We start from the raw sequence: 21961 nt of genomic DNA on the forward strand, positions 1-21961 counted from the left end.
TCAAGCAGGTCTTCCCTGCCCTCTCACTGCAGTCTGGGGGACACAACCTCCTGCAGCACCCTTGACCTCCCCTTGTGGGCAGAGCAGCCAAGAGGCTCAAGTGAGTTTCCTAAGGGTGCTGTTGCCATGTTGTCCACGGCTTTGCAGATCTGATTAACAAAAGAATGGTGTGCGGGTTTCCTGGGAATGGATATGAAGTCCGAGAAGGCTCCTCTCAGGGGTCCTGAGTTGACTCATCCCCATTTCCTGCTGTGGGCCTGAGTATTCACCCTTGTAATCCCCCTCCTGGGGGCAAGACCCCTCTGGTGAGCCTCTGCAAGGACTGTCAGCTCCCAGGAAGGGGAGATCATGCCCCTTATTATTCCTTGGGTCTCCTGAGTCCTGGGCCCTCCCTGAGCCAGCCTGCTTCTGTATCTGGGGACTGAGCCAACTGCTGTACTCATGCAAATTGGGGCTCAGGACAAGAGGAGGGGGAGCATCTCATACATGACAGGGGCAAGGCCAGGTGGTTGACGATCAACCTACAGTCATTCTGAGACTTAGATAAAATTATACCCATTTTAGGGCTTCCCTGGTAGCTCAGACAGTAAAGAATCCTCCTGCAATGCGGGAGACCTGGGTTCGATCCCTGGGTTGGGAAGATCCCCTGGAGGAGGGCATGGTAACCCACTCCAGTATTCTTGCCTGGAGAATCCCCATGGTAGAGGAGCCTGGCAGGCTAAAGTACACGGCTTTGCAGAGTCGGACACAACTGAGTGACTAAGCACAGCACATACCTGTTTTAAAGATGAGGAAACTGAAAGGAAAAAGCAACTTGTCCAAGGTCCCATCAGCAGCGGGGACCAGCCCCCCTTGCCTCCGTAGTGGAGGCAGTAAGTCCTTCTCCACAGACAATCCCTACCTCATGCTGGTTCTGTTTCTACTTTAGTATAAGCTTAACCCTGAGAAGGTCACAGGCAGGCTTCTGCAGGAAAGACAGGGCTTGACAAGTGAATGAAAAGGATACAGGTTTGGTTTCAGGCTTGGAATCTGAATGTTCTGACCATGAGCAGCTGGGCCAGAGGCCAGAGTCCAGAGTCAGGGGAGGAGGGTAGAGGAGGAGTCTGTAGGCTGCAGGTACCTGAGCCCTGTAAGTCCCTCGTGGGCTGCATGAATGTCCCCATGACAGCATGGGGCTGTGCTGATCACTCCATGTGACCAGGTGCCCAGCTGGAGTGGATGGGACTCTGAAGCTCCAACAAACTCTCTCGACGGGAAAGGTTAAACAGAAAAGATGTCCAAAGTCCTGGGAAATGAGCCCAGGCTCTGTGGATGGAGATGGGAGCGTCACACATACTGTCTCGTATAACCTCCCCAGCAGTTCAGCAAAATAGACTGGGCTATCTCCACATTACAGACTAGGAGATGAGGCTCAGGGAGGTTAACTGACTTGTCCAGAATAACACAGCAAGAAGAAGATGCAGCTGAGATTCAATGCTTCCTGAAGCTTGTGGCTCAGAACACAAGCAGGTGAAAAATCTTGCCCCATTCTTCTTCCTGCGATAGCTACTCAGAAATTTACTCTTATAGGGAGAAGTGCTTAAAGACATACAAGACTCAAGAGACATGATATGGTCACAGATGTGACTGAGGTAGGCATCCTAGCTGGATCAGAAGCTGTTCCTGCTGTAAAGGAAAGCCTTCTGCTGGCTTTTAAGACTCCTGGTGCTGTGGAGCTGAGCATCCCCCAGGCCCAGGCCTGTGGGAGGGGCCGGGTACGGCAGCCTGTGTGCTCTGACTTCCTCTGGACAACTCTGCCCGGCACCAGTCACGCTGGAAGTAGACCCTGGTCCCACTCAGCCACTAATCGGCAGAGTCCCTATCCACCCACATCCTTGGTACTACTGCCCAGCTTTCTGCCCTCCAAGAGACAGCCTGGGGCTGAAGTATCACCCGGTTAAGTCCCTCCAGCCTGGCCCTGCTGAGAGAGTGCTCTTTACAGCGAGAAGCGAGGGGAGCATGGAGGCTTACTCACCATAGCAGCATCCTCCTTGAGCCGCAGGAGCGTGGAGGACACAACCGCCCACAGTCATGGGCTGCGTGCAGGGCGCCTGCCCCGGGCGCTCACACTTCCTTTCTCGGAGCGGCAATGAGGCAGTGGGAAAGAATCCACTCCCACCCAGCTGGGCCTGCCCTTCGCCCGAGACACCAGATCTGACTTGGAAGCCAGCTGGACATTCCTGTTAGGCTGTTCAGAAATGGACCACGGCCCCACCGCTCAGAGAGGCCTGAGTGCTCCCGCCCCCTGCTTCCTCTGGAGCCTGGCCCTTCTCTGCAATGCCCCCATCCCAAGGGACTGGGTCTGTGACCTTGGTGAAGCCCTCGGCTGACCCGGCTCCCGCCCTCTGGCTCTGTTCGTTTATAAATAGGCCCATTTCTCATCCTGCTCCAGCCCAGAGCTCCACACCCAAGAGGCAGATGCAACCTCGGGATTCCCTTTCCAGCCAAGGGCAGAGCAGGACCCGGCGGGCTCATGGGCCTGAAGGATGAGATCACAGATTTTCCTGCAAATAGCAACGCACACTGGACAGTCAGAGGCTACTTTCCTGCGGCTGCCCAAACAAATGACCACATACAGGGTGGCTTAAACAACAGACATTCATTGTCTCACAGTTCTGGAGGTCAGAAGTCTGAAATCAAGGGGTCGGCAGGGTAGCTCTATCTGAAGGCTCTAGGGGAGGGCTCTTCCTTGTCTCTTCTAGCTTCTAGTGCCCCACTCATTCCTTGGTTTGTGGACACATCTCTTCAACCCATGTGGTTGCATTGCCCCCCTCTCTCTGGCTCAAATGTCTATTTCTCTTATAAAGGGCATTTGTCATTGAATTTAGGGGCTACCGAACTTGCTACTTAGCACAAAATCCTTAATTCCACCTGTAGGAACCGTTTTTCTAAAGAAGGCCACATTCATAGGTTTCGGGATTAAGACACAGACGTATCTTTTAGGGGCCAGCATTCAGCCACTACAGCTCATTGTCACGAATGAAATTTACTGAGATGGCCATTGACAGGTGGGTCAAATGAGGAACCCTGAGAAAAGGGGCTTTTTACAGACACCTTTTGGGGTGTCTTTGGCTCTGCTGTCCAGGGCTCCCCTGTGGCCAGGCCAGGTAAATCCCGCTGCTTCTGAAGGAGACTTTAATGATAGACTCTCCCCGGCAAAGCCGAGGGCTCAGAAACAGATTCGTGTTGTCTCCGGCTCAGCTGAGTGTGTGGGTCAGCACTCAGCTATTGGCTGGATTAGTGAATCGTCAATAGATCCGGTTGAGCTAAGACAGCTGGAGTAAGCAGACCACACATAGGCGCTGGTTATTTTGGCTTTTGTGGTGACGTGGCGTGATTTGTAGCTTGGCTCTCGGCCACTGTGACACTCACAGAGCCTGGTCAGCTGTCACGGTTTCATGCTCTTTGCTGAGTGAAATGACCTGAGTGTAATTTCACGGTGCATGGAAAGAACACGGACTCTGGAGTCCCACAGACCCCTTGGGTCTGGCCCTGCCATTGCTTACCACCCACGGGAACTTCTCAAGGCTTCCTCCTGGGTAAAATGAGGAGGGACAAACCCATCTGGAAACACGGTTGTGATTACAAGCCTAGATTCTGTCTCAAGGGCCTGGCCCAGGGCCTGGCGCATAGTAGGCATACAGTAAATGGCCGTTTGGATTTGGGGTTGGGAAGCCCACCCACTGTGTGCAGAAGCCTGGACCTTCCACTGCCTGCTCCCTCCTCTCCCTGGCTCCTAGTCCTTCGGGGTCTTGACCTTGTGCGCCCTGGCCCGGCCACACCTTTGCTCCCCGGGGGTGCCTGCAGCAGTTTTCTGAGCACCCTCGCTGCCCCAGGCTGCCTGCTCCAGGCCCACTTCACACAGCAGCCGACGCCAGGGAAGCTCTGGTTTTGTCACATTCCCAGCTACATGTGTTGATGATTTCTCACCCCCGCTGGAGCCTGGACCGGAGCCCCTCCGCATCAGCCCCGCCCACACGGCAGCCTCAGGGATCACCGCTCCTCTTCACGCGCTGTGATCTAGTGCCCAGGAGCCGGGCTCAAGCTGCCGGCCCCTCCCCGCCTCCTCGCCCTCAGTATCTCTCCTTTCTCCGCATCACTCTCCTGTTTACTCTCCCTCTTCTCTTTATCTGTTCCCTCCTCCCCTCCCTGTCCTTAACCTCCCCATGACCCCCATTGTCCTTCTCCCTGCTCCTCTGGCACCTTGAATTTCCCACAACCATGCCACACTGTCCCGAGCCTCTTGTGGAGCCTTGCAGTGGACATAGCATCCTCGGACTGCACTCCCACAGGAAGAGAAAGGCCATGGTCCAGAGCCCAAGCTCTGGAGCCAGTGTTGGGGACTGAACTGCCTGTGTGACCTTGGGCAGATCACTGCACTTCTCTGGGCCTTGCTTTCTCAGCTGTGAAGCTTTTGTGAGTGACTCCATGCAGAGCGCAGAGGATGACTATGTGTTCTAGTCTAAGCGGAAGCTCTTTCTGTCATGGAGTTGACAGCCTGGGGGGTGTCAGATAAGATGAGCCATCATGCTGCCCCAAGATAAGGGCAGTGTGGGTGCGCTCAGAGGACAGGAGGTGCTTCACCAGCCAGAGACCCAGGTGCGCCAGTGGCTGCCCTCCAGAGGCCTTGGCTATCGATAACTTCCAGCCCCCACCTTCCACGCTGCTGGACGCCTTTTGAGCACCACACCAATCTGTCCACAATTCTCATTCTAGTTACTGCCACCTCCACGGGTGACAAATACGCTCTACAGGAACTACCCCATCCCTTCTGGACTCCACACACACGCCTCTCACTTCCGTCTCAGACTTCCTGGGACCAGTGCATGTGGCAACACCCATGGGCATCCACTGAGCACTCACACAGGTGTGGCCCCAAAGTGTAGGAGTCTGTGTGCCTGGGACCATCCCCGACCTGTGGAGGGGGACAGCCAGAAGATGAGCTATTCTCCACCTGAGTCCCAGGAGGACAATTCTGAAAGGCATTTCAAAAAGTTCTTCGAAATTTTCTGGTCAGGTGGAGAACCAGTCCTCCTTAGCAGTGGGTAACCCGTAATGCATCCTTGAGTTACCTCTTATGTTTTCTCTGCCCTCTTCCCTGATCCTACACTTCACATTCCTGGGATCTCTCCCCAATACAACTACTTACATCAGCCCTTTAACCTGGTCTCTACTGGAACCACTTACCCTAAAATCCCTAGCAAAGGTTTCCCTTGGGCTGACTGAATGCCTTGGGCAGGGAAGCCTGCCACATCCTCCAATGCTTCTTAGTAGGTAAGTCCCCTTTACCACATTGGTACCAAAGTAAAGAAATAAGGATCAGGCATGGAGAGTGGAGAAGGGCATGGCAACTCACTCCAATATTCTTGCCTGGAGAGTCCCATGGACAGAGGAGCCAGGCGGGCTACAGTCCCTTGGGTTGCAAAGAGTCGGACAGGACTGAGCAACTTAGCATGCGGGCACACAGGGAGAGGGAGACCAGGCGCTGGGTTCAACCAAGAGGGATCCAGCTGAGGCTAGAATCCAGGTTGCTGTGTTGAGGCTTCCAACCCCTAAACATAATATGTTACTCTTATTTAGATCTTTGATTTCTTTTCTCAGCATTTAATAATTTTGGCATACGGATCCTATACATGTTTTGTAAAATTTATACCTAAGTGTTTCATTTACTTTGGAGCAATAACCAATGGTATTGTGTTTTAAATTTTGGTTTCAAGGTGTTCATTTGTATATGTAGAAATGCAATTTACTTTTGTGTGTTGATCTTATATTTTGCAATCTTGCTGAACTCATTTATTCTAATTTTTTTGTGTATGTGAATTTCTTAGGATTTTCTGTGCAAACAACCAAACGGTCTGCAAATAAGAACAGTTCTATTTCTTATTTTCAGTCTGTAAGCCATTTCTTCTTCTTACCTTATTGTAGTGGCTAGCACTTCAATTATGTTGAAGAGGAGTGGTCAGAGCAGGTATCCTTTCCTTGTTTGACTTTTCACCATTGAGTAGGCTTTTGTAAATGTTCTTTATTGTGTCAAGTGGTTCCTTTCTATTCCTGTTGTGTGCACGCATGCTCAATAGCTCAGTGTCTCTGACTCTTTGTGATTCCATGGACTGTAAGCTGCCAGGCTCCTCTGTCTGTGGGATTCCCCAGGCAAGAGTACTGGAGTGGATTGCCGTTTCCTTGTCTAGGGGATCTTTCTGACCCAGGGATCAGACACATGTCTCTTGTGTCTCCTGCACTGGCAGGCAGATTCTTTACCACTGAGCCACCCGGGAAACCCCCTATTCCTAGCTTACTGGAGAGTTTTCTTTTTCTAATTGTCATACATAGGTGTTATATCTTGTCAAATTTTTTCCTGTGTCAATTAGTATGATCATATGATTTTTCTTCTTTAGCCTATTGATATGGTGAATTATATTGATTAATTTTTTTATTATTATTTTTTTTTTACTTTACAATATTGTATTGGTTTTGCCATACATCAACATGCATCTGCCACGGGTGTACACGTGCTCCCCATCCTGAACCCCCCTCCCTCCTCCCTCCCCATCCCATCCCTCTCAGTCATCCCAGTGCACCAGCCCCAAGCTTCCTGTATCCTGCATTGAACCTGGACTGGTGATTTGTTTCTTATACGATATTATACATGTTTTAATGCCATTCTCCCAATTTTTGAATGTTAAATAAACCTTTGTGTACTTGGAATAAATTCCACTTACTTATGCTCCATATTTCTGGCCAATTTACCTCCCTGTTCTTTATTCCCTCCCTGGAGTCCACTGGGACCAACTTACACTGACTATATCCCTGACCTTGGAGCCTCACCACAAGCTCAGCACTGCTGTCCCACATAGCATAGTTCCTGGGTGGCTGATGCTGGCTGAGCTGAATCTGAGTTCACCGCATGTCCTTGAACTTAAAGCACAGGCTGCTAGCCTTTCTTTGGAGAGGCCCACTGGGAGTCTCCATTCAGTTTCTATCAGTCATCATCCAGCAGGTCCACCCAAATCCAAATCTCTGGCTAGAAGAACACTGTAGCAAAAATCCAGCATGTTCTCATATAAATCCAGATCAAATTCCATTAAGGCTGGGCTGGAGCATTTCTGGGAGCAGGCAGAAAACAGTTCTATCATGCGTTGGTTTACTGTTGCTTTTCTCTTCTTTGGAAAGGCAGAGAAAATAAAGAACCATTGGAATCCAGTAGCAAATGCTTAGTTGTTCAGCCATGCAGCAAGCCGATCTTCAACACAAACCACTATGAACTGGTAGCAATGTTTAATCATTTTTCATAGTCGCTAATGAAAACAGTGCTGCTTCTGGCTGCATAGTTCAAAGTGCCCAACAAATGAGCTCTGAGTCCCGGGCGAGAGCTCTAGATCTGGAAGGTCCTGGATCAACTAATGATATACCTTGTGCAAAATTTAAACCTCCCAGTAATGTCCATGCGTGTGACCTAATGGTACTATAGAGATTTTAAGATTGGTACCTATATTAGTCACTGTAATTAAAATCCTGGAGTTATATTATACGTTATTTGTATGGCAGTTTGTGATGTGTTTAAAGCTCCCAGTTTCAAAATTATTAAAGCTACTGTCCCTGGGTTGGCCAAAGTGATAAGGAAAGTAAGAATGTGATCTTATTCCCTTTTGATGGGGCCGGCCGGGAGGAGGATGCGTGAGGGATTTTCTTATAAAGAGACCAAATGCCAAATAAAAGAATTCCAGCTGTGCAACAGGAAAGTTGAACTGGTTTGTTAGGATCATTAATATTGCAATGAAAACTAATTAAACCTGGAGCTAGAAGGAGTTCATTAGTGGTTTGGAGCCAAAGATTCTGCTTCTGCAGAGTTGGTTGTAGCACTGGGGAACTTGGAAAGTTGGCAGCTGGGCATGGGGTCAAGCGACCCTCTTCTTTTTGTAGCTTCTGAAATTGGGCTTCACTAATGACAGGCACTTGGCAGACATGAGCCAAGAAATTTCCTTGGAGTACCCGAAGTGCCCCTCTGGGTGATGTCACACCTGTCTCGGGGTGGGGGGTCACCCCTTGCAGGCTACTGAGACTGAGCCTTTGAGGACAGAGAAGTGAGCCTTTGAAGATGGCGAAGTGGAGGGGAACTGGGAGGCTTTCTTTCTAAGAAATGAGAAAGGTTTTCACATTGCAACTCAACTCACTTCAAGCCATTAAGAAAAAGAAAGAAACACACGCCTTCAATGCTGGTTTTGGACCACTGAAGTGCTTTCACACGCCTCCCACTTGCTTTTCTCAATGGTCCTCATAAAACCACCCCATCATCTCTTCCTCCAGGTTGTTTCCTGAGAGACTGGAGGTTGTTTCTGTTGCAGGTTGGGTCTGCCAGGCAGCAGACTCTGAGATGGGGGTTAGCTGGCAGGATCTCTATTAAGGAGGGCTCTTTGGGGCCAACCCTGTAGAAGGAGGTGTTAGCAGCAGGTATGGGAAGAAGGAGAATCAAACTTTGATCTTGTCTGACACTTCTGGGAGCTGTGGGGCTGGAGTGGCCCTCCAGAGGTGTCCTGATTTGGGTAGAGATGGCCAAGTCTTCACCCTTTGGCTTCGATCGGTCATTGCATGGTGGCCACCCTGGGAAAGGTGGGACCTGGTGCCTGGCAGCTCTGTGCTGACATGACTTGTGAAGGGACCCCTGCTCCTAGCACCCCAGCAGCTGGGGCGGCAGGTCCTTCCTCCCTGGGGCTTCTTGGCAGTGCGCAGCAACATTCTCTGATATTATGTTCATCATCATTCCTTTGACTCCAGCATAGTACCTGGCATACCTGGCATATCATAGGATTTAAAAATTTTTTTAATTTTTAATTGGAGAACAATTGCTTTACAATATTGTGTTGGCTTCTGCCATACATCAGCATGAGTAAATCTCAGGTGGACCGATGTCCCTCCCTTGACCTTCCATCCCATCTCCCACCCTGTCTCACCCCTCTAGGTTGTCAGGGAGCACAGGGTTGAGCTCCCTGTGTCATACAGCAGATTCCCACCGGCTATCTATTTTACATATGGTAATACATATGTCAACAGACTGGTTCCAAATAGGAAAAGGAGTTCATCAAGGCTGTATATTGTCACCCTGCTTATTTAACTTATACGCAGAGTACATCATGAGAAACGCTGGGCTGGAAGAAGCACAAGCTAGAATCAAGACTGCTGGGAGAAATATCAATAACCTCAGATATGCAGATGACACCACCCTTATGGCAGAAAGTGAAGAGGAACTGAAGAGCCTCTTGATGAAAGTGAAAGAGGAGAGTGAAAAAGTTGGCTTAAAGCTCAACATTCAGAAAACAAAGATCATGGCATCTGGTCCCATCACTTAATGGCAAATAGATGGGGAAAGAGTGGAAAGAGTGGAAACAGTGGCAGACTACTTTTTTGGGCTCCAAAATCACTGCAGATGGTGATTGTAGCCATGAAATTGAAAGACACTTACTCCTTGGAAGGAAAGTTATGACCAACTTAGATAGCATATTAAAAAGCAGAGACATTACTTTGTCAACAAAGGTCCTTCTAGTCAAGGCTATGGTTTTTCCAGTGGTCATGTATGGATGTGAGAGTTGGACTGTGAAGAAAGCTGAGTGCCAAAGAATTGATGCTTTTGAACTGTGGTGTTGGAGAAGCCTCTTGTGAGTCCCTTGGACTGCAAGGAGATCCAACCAGTCCATCTTAAAGGAGATCAGTCCTGGGTGTTCATTGGAAGGACTGATGTTGAAGCTGAAGCTCCAATACTTTGGCCACCTTATGCAAAGAGTTGACTCATTGGAAAAGACCCTGATGCTGGGAGGGATTGGGGGCAGGAGGAGAAGGGGACCACAGAGGATGAGATGGCTGGATGGCATCACCGACTTGATGGACATGAGTTTGAGTGAACTCCGGGAGTTGGTGATGGACAGGGAGGCCTGGCGTGCTGCAATTCATGGGGTCGCAAAGAGTCGCACATGACTGAGTGCCTGAACTGAACTGAACTGAATGCGCACGTTTGCCTGCTACTCTCTCGGCTCCCCCACTCTCGTCTCCCCCACTGTGCACGCAAGTCTGTCCTCTACATCTGCGTCTCCATTGCTCCCTGCAAACAGGCTCACCAGGACCAGCTTTCTAGATTCCATGTATATGCGTTAGTATATGATATTTGTCTTTCTCTTTCTGACTTATTTTACTCTGAATAGTAGGTTCTAGGTTCATCCACCTCTTTAGGACTGACCCAAATGTGTTCTTTTTTATGGCCAAGTAATATCCGATGGTATATGTACCACAACTTTTTCATCCATTTATTTGTCGGTGGGCATTTAGGTTGCTTCTATGTCCTGGCTATTGTAAATAGTGCTGCAATGAACACTGGGGTACATGTGTTTTTTTCAATTATGGTTTTCGCAGGATATACACATCATAGGTTTTTAATAAATATTTATTAATGCAGATGGAATATTTCTCTTTCACACAGAAAAAACCAAGACTTGGAAAGTGAAGTAAATGGAGGAACTAGAGTTAGAACAAAGGTCCCTCTAACTCCCAAATCCCAGGCCATTCTCTCTTACCTCTACTTATGAACAATTAAGTCCATGAAGGAGGTCATTGGGTGATGAGCATCTGGCCGCTGGTACAAACAAAATCAGCTTCATCTTTCAACATCCAAAGAAGATAACTAGGTTTTCTCTCTTTCAAGCCTTTCCCTAGCCCTGCCTTTGAGTGGAAGATTGTAACTAGGGAATCTTGTCACTGGGTCTCAAGAGGAAGAACAGAGCTTTTCCAGCAGATCAAATTAACCTGGCCTTGAGTTTGAGGACCCCCAGAATGAAAGCTGGACCCTGCTGTCCACTCTATGTCTTGACAACTTTGGCCAGCCCAAGGGGCTGCTTGGTCCTGGGGTACAAGCAAAGAGGACAGGACACGCGGATACAAAGGCCAAGGGTTTCAGGCAGCTTGCCTCGAGCTGCTTTTGGATAGACTGTTACAAGGTCTCAGCCTCTGTGCTCGCATTGCAGGCAAAACCAGAGCAAAGAGTAATTTTGATAACTAAATGTACTAAAAATGTTTACGCCTCTAGATTTTCTGGTCTTGGATTCAGCACTTCTGGCGTGCCATGAGTGGCTTAGAAAAGTGCCAGCATCCTGTCCCCCTTGGCCCTGGGGCAGCGGGCAGGCGTGGGGGAGAGGCAACTGATCACCTCCAGCCACAAGCAGCCTCTTTTGTCTACTTCCGTGTAACCCACGTGTGCCCTAATTTAGGAAAGGGTGAGATGTGACATTTAAACCACATTGAATATTGGAAGCAAGAAGTGCTATGCATTGTAGTAAGGATCTTCCACAGTTTCCAAGTCTAATCCCACGCCCAGAGGAAATGGCTTGCTCTCTCCCGGGGCTCAGAACAGCCCTGTTCTGAGATCCTTGAGCCTCTCATTCAAACCTCTCATCTTACAGGTGAGGATACCGGGGTCCAGGAAGGTAAACGCCTGGGCAATCGGCATGGGAACAAGGTAGGTGTAATTTGACATAATTAACTCTGCTCATTATCCTGGAATGACCCATAAGAGATCATGAAATGTGGTAATTATTTAATCATATACTTTAACTACATGGTATATTTGATACATTGTATAATTATCACCATCATAATTAATGGTGGTGAATTCTTCTGTAGCTAAAAGCAGTCTGCTGAAGGGAGCATTTAAATATCTTTTTCTTTCACGACAAGGCTAAGCCTAGGCAGATTTTTCTTTTTGTAAATCTTATCTGCTAGTTAAAAAAATTATTTATTTGTTTGCCTGCGTTGAGTTTTAGTTGTGGCACATGGGACCTTTGTCGCATCATGTGGGGACTTCGGTAGCAGCTCGTGGACGCTGTTTGTGGTGTGCAGGCCTCAGGAGCTGTGGCACGTGGCACATGCGCTCTGGAGCACACCCGCTCAGCAGATGCAGTGCTTAGGCTTAGCTGCTCTGTGGCATGTGGGGTCATCCCAGACTAGGGATTGCATCCGTGTCCTCTGCACCGCAAAACAAATTCTTAACCACTTGACCACCAGCGAAGTCCCAAGCCAAGGTAGACTTGTACTTTTTCTTTAGTCCCAAGCAGCAGAGAGATGTCACGAAGAGCACACTGACCCTAATTCTCAGTCTTCATCCATCATTTCCCACTGGAGGGGCAAGAGCACACTCCAGGACACCTGGGTGTGTTCACAGTGCTGGAAAAGTCTACCCGACTTTACGAGAGGCCCCCAAATTCCCCAATTTCAGAGGAGTGAAAAATTTAGCAGTCCGCCTTTGTAGTCCGCCTTTCAGAATCATTGAGGTAATTCATAAGGCTTTGGATTAAGTTAAAATGCAATCAAGCAGAGAAATTAAGTCTTGATGGTTTAAGAAAGTCTGGAGCCAGACTCCCCAGCATTAGAAAGGCAGTCCCATGGTGACATCGCAGGGCAGGATTCCCTCTTTTTCTTCACACCCTGGCGTATAGCTTTCACCGTCAAGGTCACTTCACGGTCCACGCTGGTGGAAAATTCCAGCCATCATGTCAGCGTTGCAGGCTGGCAGCCAGAAAGAAGGTAGGGGTGCTGGGGAGATGGAGCTTTCTCTTCCCAGTTGAATACATTTTCTGGCATTCCCATAGAGCAGCTCATTTTCATTCCATTGGCCAGAAACAGTCAGACTACCTTTAACTGCAAGGGAGGGAAGTGAATAAAGATTTTAGCTGGTATATCTTCTCTTAATTAAAAACCAGGGTTCTATAACTAGGGAGGAAAGGAGGATCATGGTTGGTGTAGATAATCACTGTCTCTGCCATGAGATTCCAGGAGATAATGGGCGCCAAGTCTTCAGCCAGTGCCTGGAACGTGGTTCAGTTCTTATTTATTTAGCTATCACTTATGCAGCACCTACGTCTTAGCACAGGGGTTGTCCCTACTCTCAGGGAATTCTTGATCCAGGGCTCAGCCAGCAACAGAGGCACGGCATTCTCCAAGTAGACACAGCCTCTGTGATGGATGTGCTTTACATCAGTGGCATCTTTGTGGTTTTCAAGACGTGGGCCTGCAGGTCTGGTCAGCCAAGGTCTGTGGGGGTTGCCTATGGTCTTCTAGGGTCCTAATGCATTAAGAATGTTTTGGCGGCTGCTTAAAGGGGATGTTCAGGCTAGGCAGCATGGTTTGGTGGGAATGGTACAGGTTGGGAGCCGGACACATCTGGCCTCGGATCCCACAGTGATGCTGATGCTGGCTCTCAACATGGTGAGCCTGGTTCCTGGTCTGGGAAATGGGGATAATGCCCCTTACTTGGAGGACCATCATGAGAATAGTGTCCGGCCCAGCTCTTGTCAAGATGCTGCTGCTGCTATTCTGCCAGGAACACTCCCTGGTTTAGGGAAAGAATGTAACTTTATAGTAAATTCCACTTTGTGGTTTAGTCACTAAATCATGTCCGACTCTTTGCTACCCCACGGACTGGAGCCAGGCTCCTCTGGTGAAGAGTTAAACAAAACTGTGCTCCATCCACACCATTCTGATTTGTAAGGGTCTCTTAAATGATAAGGATATTAACTCCTTTGTCATATTTGTTGAAACTACTTTTTTTCAGTTTGTGTTATCCTTTTATTTTTTAAATGTGGTATTTTTGATATAGCATATATAAGATATATATATACACATAGATTGTGCAGCTTAATCTATCACATTTTCTTCTGTAGTAATTTTTATTGCTGACCTTAGAAGTGCCCCCACCATCCTGATATTAGTAATTATTGACATATATTCACTTCTATTTTCTAAGGTTTCACTATAAATAAAAATTCTATTTGATGACTGGTATATTTCCTCCCCCTGGGTGCGGTGCTCCTTTTACCATCTCGGGTCCTACATACTTTGCAGATCTCTTTCTGTGCTTACTTAGTCTCTTCCATTGATCTGTTTGCAAATTCTTCCGCCAATAAAACACTTAATTGTTGGAACTTTAGTACAGATTTTAAAATTTGGCAGAACAGTTCTCTGTTCTTTTAAGAAATGCTTCCAACATTTCCCAGTTGTTTATTTTTCAGATGTTTAGAATTATTTTGTAAATATTTGTTTCATTAAAAAATTCTACCACTATATGATAGTAATTGTCTTAACTATTTAATTGGAAAGCAATTAACTTTCTTCTTTCTCCCTCCCTCCCTCCCTCCCTCCCTCCCTCTCTCTCTTTCTTTCTTTGTTTCTGCCTATCTATGGGACCCTGTCGTAAAGAACCTGACTACCAGTGCAGGAAAAATAAGAGATGTGGGTTCGATCCCTGTTCTCTTCTTACAAAGATAAATGGCATGAAAAAGGGGGTGCTTCAGCCTCAGCATCAGTCCTTCCAATGAACACCCAGGACTGATCTCCTTTAGGATGGACTAGTTGGATCTCCTTGCAGTCCAAGGGGCTCTCAGGAGTCTTCTCCAACACCACAGTTCAAAAGCATCAATTCTTTGGTGCTCAGCCTTCTTTATGGTGCAACTCTCACATCCATACATACAGCATTGGGCACTGACCCCACACAAAGTTGATGCTTTGCTGGTGGCCTTCCAGCCCCATCCTTCAGGGCCCAACCCACTCCTGTCCTGACACCCTGAGCTCAGGCCCCTGGACTTGAACCCTACACAGCAGCTCTCTGAACAGTGGGCTTCTGCCCCGTCACTGGGAAGTTAGGTCCCTCCAGCTTCCCTAGGCTCCGTCTCTCTGGCCAAGTTTGGGTTATGGCTCCTGCTCGAGGAGGACCCCCCTTCAAGGCCTGAGTTCAGTGCCTCTTCCCTCCAGCCACCCTTCCCTGTCATCTCCCTTCCCCGGCAACCTCCTCTCCAAGGTCACGGAGAGGCCCACTCTCTCAAAGGCCGAGCGCCTGACCAACAAGCAGTCGCTGTATGTTTCCCACTTCCAGCTACGTTCATTCATCTTCCCGTGCTGCTCACCCTTCCCATCTGTGGCCTTGAGCTCCAGAGCCTGACAGGCAAATGCCTGACCAGAGCCCTGGGGTGGGAGTGGGCGGAAGGCTCCGCTCGTTCTCATCCGTGAGCAGCTGGGCCCAGCCTGGCCCGACGCAGAGGACCATGGAGACCCAAACTTGGCTTTGAGAGGACTCCCGGCTGAGCAGCCCCAGCAAACGCTGGATCTCAGCTCCTCTAAAGTAAGAGGAGTCCTTTCTCGCGTCCCTGGGGTGCCCTGCGAATGAATTATTTACTATTCGTAAAGCACTTTGTAGGCTTCAGTATCATTACACAGGGACCACAGGGCTCAAAAGCAACCCTGGATGCCTGACAGGGTGGTTGTTACTATTAAGCAGTTATATAGCACTTTACATTGGCCAAGTGCTCCCAATCATTTATTAGTTAATTCTCCCAGCACTCTGGAGCCGTCAGTGGACTCTGGTTGCCATTTCTCCAATCTGGAGACGAGGTTGCTGAGGTCAGGCGAGGCCAGATGCCTCGTGTAGGGTTACCTGGCTCAGGTGGCCCGAGTCACTGGCTCTGCCTTTGACCCTTGACTACCTGTGGGTTTCACGTCTTACAATCTTGTTGTCAACCCACTCTAATCTCCAGTGAGGTGCCCTGCGAGTGGATGCTCAGTTGCTCAGTCACGTCCAACTCTTCTGTGACTTCATGGTCTGTAGACTGCCAGGCTTCTCTGTCCGTGGGATTTCCCAGGCAAGAATATGGGAGTGGGTTGCCATTTCCTACTCTGGGGGATCTTCCTGACCCAGGGATCTAACCTGTGTCTCCTGCATCTCCTGAGTCGGCAGGCAGATTGGATGGCTGAAATGCATGACCTCAGTGACACTCCAGAGGCTGCTGTCAATTTACAGCCTCATGAAGGGATGAACACTGGCTTCAGAGTCAAAATCTGGTTGTATAATTTGTAAGATGGGTGATTATGAACACATTTCTTAATGCTCCCAAGACTTGGGGTCCTTGATTATTAAGTAAGAATAGAAAAACCAAAGAGGTTGTTATGAAGATCAAAAGTGTTAAATAAAAGAGGACACAGCATAAGACAAAGCTTCATACTTGTTAGGCAAGCCTCTAAGGACTGTCATGGCACAGTCAGACTTCAGCTTCGAAGATGACACAGGCTGGCCCATGGGAAATGTCATAAAGGAAAGCTTTGGGTCCAAGAAATCCATGGGACTCTATCAAATTCTTGCCTTCAGCTTGGGAACCTAAGAGTAGAAAGGTGAGGAAAAGGGCAAAGCTGGAGCTACCACTGCTTCCATTGCACATGAACGCATCATGCTAGTTAGAACCTATGCTAGTCAAAACCCAGTGAGTTTTCTCATTCAGATCAGATCAGATCAGTCGCTCAGTCATGTCTGACTCTTTGCGACCCCATGAATCGCAGCACGCCAGGCCTCCCTGTCCATCACCAACTCCCGGAGTTCACCCAGACTCACATCCATCGAGTCAGTGATGCCATCCAGCCATCTCATCCTCTGTCGTCCTCTTCTCCTCCTGCCTCCAATCCCTCCCAGCATCAGAGTCTTTTCCAATGAGTCAACTCTTCGCATGAGGTGGCCAAAGTACTGGAGTTTCAGCTTTAGCATCATTCCTTCCAAAGAAATCCCAGGGCTGATCTCCTTCAGAATGGACTGGTTGGATCTCCTTGCAGTCCAAGGGACTCACAAGAGTCTTCTCCAACACCACAGTTCAAAAGCATCAATTCTTCAGCTCTCACCCTTCTTCACAGTCCACCTCTCACATCCATACATGACCACAGGAAAAACCATAGCCTTGACTAGATGGACCTTTGTTGGCAAAGTAATGTCTCTGCTTTTGAATATGCTGTCTAGGTTGGTCATAACTTTCCTTCCAAGGAGTAAGCATCTTTTAGTTTCATGGCTGCAGTCACCATCTGTAGTGATTTTGGAGCCCAGAAAAATAAAATCTGATACTGTTTCCACTGTTTCCCCATCTATTTCCCATGAAGTGATGGGACCGGATGCCATGATTTTAGTTTTCTGAATGTTGAGCTTTAAGCCAACTTTTTCACTCTCCACTTTCACTTTCATCAAGAGGCTTTTGAGTTCCTCTTCACTTTCTGCCATAAGGGTGGTGTCATCTGCATATCTGAGGTTATTGAGATTTCTCCCGGCAATCTTGATTCCAGCTTGTGCTTCTTCCAGCCCAGCGTTTCTCATGATGTACTCTGCATATAAGTTAAATAAACAGGGTGACAATATACAGCCTTGACAACTCCTTTTCCTATTTTGAACCAGTCTGTTGTTCCATGTCCAGTTCTAACTGTTGCTTCCTGACCTGCATACAAATTTCTCAAGAGGCAGGTCAGGTGGTCTGGTATTCCCGTCTCTTTCAGAATTTTCCACAGTTTATTGTAATCCACACAGTCAAAGGCTTTGGCATAGTCAATAAAGCAGAAATAGATGTTTTTCTGTAACTGTCTTGCTTTTTCTATGATCCAGGGGATGTTGGCAATTTGATCTCTGCTTCCTCTGCTTTTTCTAAAACCAGCTTGAACATCAGGAAGTTCACGGTTCACATATTGCTGAAGCCTGGCTTGGAGAATTTTGAGCATTAGTTTACTAGCATGTGAGATGAGTGCAATTGTGTGGTAGTTTGAGCATTCTTTGGCATTGTCTTTCTTTGGGATTGGAATGACAACTGACCTTTTCCAGTCCTGTGGCCACTGCTGAGTTTTCCAAATTTGCTGGCATATTGAGTGCAGCACTTTCACAGCATCATCTTTCAGGATTTGGAATAGCTCAACTGGAATTCCATCACCTCCACTAGCTTTGTTCGTAGTGATGCTTTCTAAGCCCCACTTGACTTCACATTCCAGGATGTCTGGCTCTAGGTCAGTGATCACACCATCGTGATTATCTGGGTCATGATGATCTTTTTGGTACAGTTCTTCTGTGTATTCTTGCCATCTCTTCTTAATATCTTCTTCTTCTGTTAGGTCCATACCATTTCTGTCCTTTATTGAGCCCATCTTTACATGAAATGTTCCTTTGGTATCTCTGATTTTCTTGAAGAGATCCCTAGTCTTTCCCATTCTATTGTTTTCCTCTATTTCTTTGCATTGATTACTGAGGAAGGCTTTCTTATCTCTTCTTGCTATTCTTTGAAACTCTGCATTCAGATGCTTATATCTTTCCTTTTCTCCTTTGCTTTTCACTTCTCTTCTTTTCACAGCTATTTGTAAGGCCTTCCCAGACAGCCATTTTGCTTTTTTACATTTCTTTTCTATGGGAATGGTCTTGATCCCTGTCTCCTGTACAATGTCACGAACCTCATTCCATAGTTCATCAGGCACTCTATCTATCAGATCTAGGCCTTAAATCTATTTCTCACTTCCACTGTATAATCATAAGGGATTTGATTTAGGTCATACCTGAATGGTCTAGTGGTTTTCCCTACTTTCTTCAATTTAAGTCTGAATTTGGCAATAAGGAGTTCATGGTCTGAGCCACAGTCAGCTCCTGGTCTTGTTTTTGCTGACTGTATAGAGCTTCTCCATCTTTGGCTGCAAAGAATATAATCAATCTGATTTCGGTGTTGACCATCTGGTGGTGTCCATGTATAGAGTCTTCTCTTGTGTTGTTGGAAGAGGGTGTTTGTTATGACCAGTGCATTTTCTTGGCAAACTCTATTAGTCTTTGCCCTGCTTCATTCCGTATTCCAAGGCCAAATTTTCCTGTTACTCCAGGTGTTTCTTGACTTCCTACATTTGCATTCCAGTCCCCTATAATGAAAAGGACATCTTTTTGGGGTGTTAGTTCTAAAAGGTCTTGTAGGTCTTCATAGAACCATTCAACTTCAGCTTCTTCAGCGTTACTGGTTGGGGCATAGACTTGGATTACTGTGATATTGAATGGTTTGCCTTGGAAATGAACAGAGATCATTCTGTTGTTTTTGAGATTGCATCCAAGTACTGCATTTCGGGCTCTTTTGTTGACCATGATGGCCACTCCATTTCTTCTGAGGGATTCCTGTGTGCAGTAGTAGATATAATGGTCATCTGAGTTAAATTCACCCATTCCAGTTAACAAATATTAACTAAGCACCTACTACGAGCTAGACACAGTTTGGGGAGTGAAGGATTTGGCAGTGACCAAGGGAGACAAAGATGCCGACTGGGGAGTGAGTAGGGGATCATGTAGGAAAGGGAGGGGATGGTACATGCAAATGCCCTGAGGAAGGGAAGCCTTCCAGATGCCCAAGCAACAGAGAGAAGGGCCCGGTGACTACAGTCAGGGAGGAAGTGGTGAGGACATGAACTGGGCGAGGACTCAGGAGCAGCTCCCACGGAGTCCTGGATCCCAGGGTGAGGGGTGGAGTTTTCTTCCCTGTGCAATACCTCTGAGGGGCTGTAAGCAAGGAGGCCATGTGAACCTTCAGGTCGCTTTGTGCATCATTACATCTTCAGCAGACAGGAATGTGAGCACTCATCTCTGCCAGACTGTTAATCTCTCAGCTCCAAGAAGTCCAACGTGTGTTTACTTAGTGACAGAGATGGAATGTGTGTGTCCCGCCCTCTCCCCCTCCAAACCTTATCCTCAGTGTGATGGTATTTGAAGGTGGGGCCTTTGGGAGATGATTAGGTCATGAGGGTGGAGCCCTCATGAATAGGATTAGTGTCCTTATAAAAGAGACCCTAGGGAGAAGACTCTTGAGAGTCCCTTGGACTGCAAGGAGATCCAACCAGTCCATTCTGAAGATCAGCTCTGGGATTTCTTTGGAAGGAATGATGCTAAAGCTGAAACTCCAGTACTTTGGCCACCTCATGCGAAGAGTTGACTCATTGGAAAAGACTCTGATGCTGAGAGGGATTGGGGGCAGGAGGAGAAGGGGATGACAGAGGATGAGATGGCTGGATGGCATCACTGAGTCAATGGACATGAGTCTGGGTGAACTCCGGGAGTTGGTGATGGACAGGGAGGCCTAGGGTGCTGCGATTCATGGGGTTGCAAAAAGTTGGACATGACTGAGAGGCTGAACTGAACTGACTGAACTGAGGGAGCCCCCTTCTCTCTTCTACCATGTATGGGCACAGTGAGAATATGACTGTCTATGAACCAGGAGGCAGGCCTCCATCAGAGATCAAATCTGATCATGCCTTAATCTTGGATTTCCCAGCCTCCAGAAATGTGAGAAGTACACATTTGTATTTTATAAACCACACAATCTGAATGGACCAAGACACTTAGAGCACGTCTGAAACACAGCCCAGTGAGGGAAGCCCCACTACCCTCATATCCATGACAGCTGGTGAATTCTCATAAAAATCCACCAGTCTCGGTGAGATGAAGCAACCATGCAGGTCCTTGGCTCCCACCTGCTGGTCCAGGGCTGACTGAGATGCTCTGTCCTTCTGTACTCAGCGTCTTTTTCTGTCTTCATTTGTGAGATTGTTCAGACTGGCTGTAGAAGGGTGGTCCATCTTTCTTCTCTTCCTGGTGGTCTGGGAAAATCTGCTACCCACAAAAGCACTCCCTCATCTCAGAAATCAGACAGATGCTGGTGTGTCCCAGATCCCCTTCCTGGGACACTGGCATAGACTCTTACATCATGCAGGGCAATCTGTGTGGGAATCATTGAGCTTTCTAGGAAGGATGTCCTGACCAGCAAGAAGCTTGCAGTCTGGTTGGAGAAACAAGACTTCAGTGTCGTAGAAACTGGATTGAGCGAGTTGTAAAGTGTTGTGGCTGGAAAGAACCTGAGCATCCTCTGGTCGCTCAAGATAAAGGCTGCAGTTACCAGGTCATACTTCATTAATTACTGAGTACATCATCCCAACAATGTGTGGCTAGGAATCTATGCCCAGCCTAATGGTGAGTTTCCTTGAAACCTCAGTAGTAGGGGAACCCATTGTTGAGAAGCTTTTGAGAAAAATAGGGCTGAGGCCTGAGATCATAAACAAAGCCATGAAGCACTCTACATCTATTTATTTTTTAACCTTTAATACAATAAAACAAAGGCAGCATACTAAATAAAGACAAAAGCATTGGCCTCTTACACATCATAAATTTGTGATAGCAGCAAGTTTATAATTAATTTCCATTTACCATTCCTTCCTTCCTGAAAATCTTTAGGTATCTCTTCCTCACAATTTCAGCAAGATGCTTATAAATTCACTTGGCATGCATTCAGAGAACATGTTTAAAGGGGATAATATTTTTGAAGTATTTTCCTATCCGGCAACTCTTCATGCCCTGGGCTCCCCACCTGTGTTGGACAGAGTTCTTACCAGGAGACAACAAAATCTGTCCAACAAAATCCAATCCCCATCAGAAAGGGGATTTTAAAATCATATTTGTTTGCTTACAGGACCTCCTGGGAAACCAGGGAATGATCTTGGCTGCTACTCAGTCAGGAAAACTGCCCAAGCTCACACAAGACTATTCTAGTAAAATACCACGGCCGTTGCCACACCCCGCTTGACACCTATGATGCCAGGCTCTCCAAACCCCATTTCCGGGGTGGAGAAGGGTCAGGTGTTCCTGCACTCAGACTTCTGGAAGATGCCACGTGCTGTCGTGTGGCCAGAACGTCTTGCTGTTCACTTCATTTTCCAAGTCGGTGTGTCAGCCTGGCGGACGCTTGGTGGTATGTGGAACTCTCTCTGAAATACAGTGTCTAGCCCAGAATAGGAAGCTCGTGGGGGTGGCGGGGGGCAACTAACAGGGCCAGCCAGCCCCCCAGGGCAACAGTGGGGAGGGGGCCGCAGACACAGGCTGATTCTCCACCCGTCTCTGCCACAGCCTGACTGATCAGGTTTCCACCTGGGGTGGGGCAGCAACAGTTCTCAGTGCTTCAGGCAGAAGGCAGATATTAACTAGAGCTCCATGTCATGACTCAGCTCTGACTTTACAAAGTTAATGCTTGTTTGAGTCTCTAACAGGACAATGATCTTAAGAGTCAGGATTTGTAGAGAGAGAAAGCTT

At 47.7% G+C, this 21961-nt stretch overlaps 1 protein-coding gene across 4 annotated transcripts in view; it reads right to left on the reverse strand.

The window, feature by feature from the left end:
- The window catches only part of C28H10orf71 (chromosome 28 C10orf71 homolog), a 51655-nt gene extending 49310 nt beyond the window's left edge, over nt 1-2345 (reverse strand). For 2 of the 4 annotated variants that reach the window (XM_086381605.1, XM_086381600.1), the window contains exon 1: nt 2015-2345. The gene's annotated coding sequence lies outside the window, so the exon portion shown is untranslated. The remainder of the gene's footprint in view (nt 1-2014) is intronic. The other 2 variants (XM_086381601.1, XM_086381596.1) reach the window with 1 other exon arrangement.
- Between the last annotated feature and the right edge of the window lie 19616 nt (nt 2346-21961).

Source organism: Bos grunniens, chromosome 28 (genome assembly GCF_055505025.1).
Source record: "Bos grunniens cultivar Pamir isolate PY7600 chromosome 28, Bosgru_T2T1.0, whole genome shotgun sequence".
NCBI lineage: Eukaryota > Metazoa > Chordata > Mammalia > Artiodactyla > Bovidae > Bos > Bos grunniens.